The sequence below is a fragment of the Moschus berezovskii genome, chromosome Y (genome assembly GCF_049115385.1).
Source record: "Moschus berezovskii isolate FMDL1 chromosome Y, NW_MosBer_1.0, whole genome shotgun sequence".
NCBI lineage: Eukaryota > Metazoa > Chordata > Mammalia > Artiodactyla > Moschidae > Moschus > Moschus berezovskii.
The window spans coordinates 8,371,045-8,373,576 of NC_142489.1; the positions used below are offsets into that span (position 1 = coordinate 8,371,045).

At 45.5% G+C, this 2,532-nt stretch overlaps 1 non-coding gene across 1 annotated transcript; it reads right to left on the minus strand.

Moving 5' to 3' along the window:
* Window positions 1-1,572: 1,572 nt before the first annotated feature.
* Window positions 1,573-1,645, minus strand: TRNAG-GCC (transfer RNA glycine (anticodon GCC)). The gene has a single exon. It is a non-coding gene; the product is annotated as a tRNA-Gly (tRNA).
* Between the last annotated feature and the right edge of the window lie 887 nt (window positions 1,646-2,532).

Consider the following 2,532-nt stretch of genomic DNA (forward strand, 5'->3'; position numbering starts at 1 on the left):
TTCATATATGCTTATGTATAACTGAATCAGGCTTCCCAGGTGGCTCAGTGGTAAAGAATCCTCCTGCCAATGCAGGAGATGTGGTTTTTCCAGTAGTTATATACAGATTTGGGTCATGTGTGGGTTTGGAAGGGCTGTTGCTGAAGCTGAAGCGCCAGTGCTTTGGCCACCTGACGCAAAAAGCCAATGCCCTGGAAAAGAACCCTGACGCTGGGAAAGACCGAAGGCAGGAGGAGAAGGGGATGACAGAGGATGAGATGGTTGGATGGCATCACCGATTCGACGGACATGAGTTTGAGCAAGCTCCGGGAGTTGGTGATGGACAGGGAGGGCTGGTGTGCTGCAGTCCGTGGGGTCACAAAGAGTCAGATACGACTCAATATTTGAGCAAACCAACAATTGCTCTACAATATGATGTTGGCTTCCGCCATACAACCACATGAATCAGCCACAAGTACACACACGTCCCCTCCCTCCTGAACCTTCCCCCCAGCCCATCCCACCCCTCTAGGTTGTCACAGGGCACTGGACTGAGCTCCCTGGGCCCACACAGCAGCCTCGCACTGACCCACCACCCCACACATGGTAGTGGACACACGTCAGTGCTACCCCCTCAACTCTTCCTACCCTATCCCTCCCCCACCGTGTCCACAGGTCTGTTCTGTCCATCTACATACTTCTTCCCTGCAAATAGTTTCCTCAGTACGATTTGTCTAGATTCCGTGTATATTTCATTTTTCTAGATTCTGTATATATTTCATTTTTCTAGATTCCGTATGTATTTCATGTGGTAATATGTGAAATTTGTTTTCCTCTGTCTGATTTACTTTGCTCTGTATAACACGCTCTAGGTTCATCTACTTCACTAGAATGGACTCAAATGTGTTCCTTTTCACGGCTGAGTAATATTCCATTGTACATATCAATATGTACCACAACTTCTTTATCCATTCATCTGCAGATGGACACCTAGGTTGCTTCCATATCCTAGCTATTGTAAACAATGATGCTAGGAAATGGCAACCCACTCCAGTGTTCTTGCCTGGACAATCCCAGGGACGGGGGAGCCTGGTGGACTGCCGTCTATGGGGTCACACAGAGTCGGACACGACTGAAGTGACTTAGCAGCAGCAGCAGCAGCTCATGAATTCTTGGTAACTTCCTCTTGAAATAACCCAGTGGGCTGAATCACTGCTCATTAGATGCTGATATTTTTATTTTGCAGAAGGAACACTGTATTCTGCTTTTATGTAATCTCTGTGTTCTGATAACTATCTGGCACTAGGCTTGACAGGTCACCTCTGCTGTTGAAATATACAAAATGCTTTCAAGGATGGTGAAGAACCGTCTTCTCTGCAACTGTCTCCCTTTTCAGAGCTTTCTGTATGCTTGTAACCAAATGTCGGGCCGTCTCCATTCAGTTTCAAGTCCTGATTGGTGAATCATTTTTATCTTTACCAGTTCCCTGATTCTGGGCTGGCCTTCCTTCGTAGGAGCCTGTCTCTGAATATTTTATTTGTTTCTTTACTTTTTCAACTGTGCCAGGGCTTAGTTGCAGTCTGTGGGATCTAGCTTCCTGACCAGGGATTGAACCTGGGCCCTCTGCACTGGCAGTGCAGAGTCTTAGCCACTGGGCCACCAGGGAAGTCCTTGAACCTGTCTCTTTGAGCAATTGCATTTATAGATCCCCTTGGAGAGATTCTTATGGATGGTTTACATTTCGGGTCTTTGTTTTTATTTCTTCTCTCTAATGTACCTTAAAGAGATGGGAATATCAGGCAAGCTGACCTGCCTCCTGAGAAATCTGTATGCAGGTCAGGAAGCAACAGTTAGGACTGGACATGGAACAACAGACTGGTTCCAAATCAGGAAAAGGAGTACATCAAGGCTGTATATTGTCACCCTGCTTATTTAACTTATATGCAGAGTACATCATGAGGAAGGCTGGGCTGGAGGAAGCACAAGCTGGAATTAAAATTGCCGGGAGAAATATCAATAACCTCAGATATGCAGATGACACCACCCTTATGGCAGAAAGTGAAGAGGAACTAAAAAGCCTCTTGATGAAAGTGAAAGTGAAAAAGTTGGCTTAAAGCTCAACATTCAGGAAAATAAGATCATGGCATCACTTCATGGGAAATAGATGGGGAAACAGTGAAAGACTTTATATTTGGGGGCTCCAAAATCACTGCAGATGCTGATTGCAGCCAGGAAATTAAAAGACGCTTGCTCCTTGTAAGAAAAGTTATGACCAACCTAGACAGCATATTAAAAGGCAGAGACATTACTTTGCCAACCAAGGTCCGTCTAGTCAAGGCTATGGTTTTTCCAGTGGTCATGTATGGATGTGAGCGTGGACTATAAAGAAAGCTGATCGCCGAAGAATTGATGCTTTTGAACTGAGGTGTTGGAGAAGACTCTTGAGAGTCCCTTGGACTGCAAGGAGATCCAACCAGTCCACCCTAAAGGAAATCAGTCCTGAATATTCATTGGAAGGACTGATGCTGAAGCTGAAACTCCAATCCTTTGGCC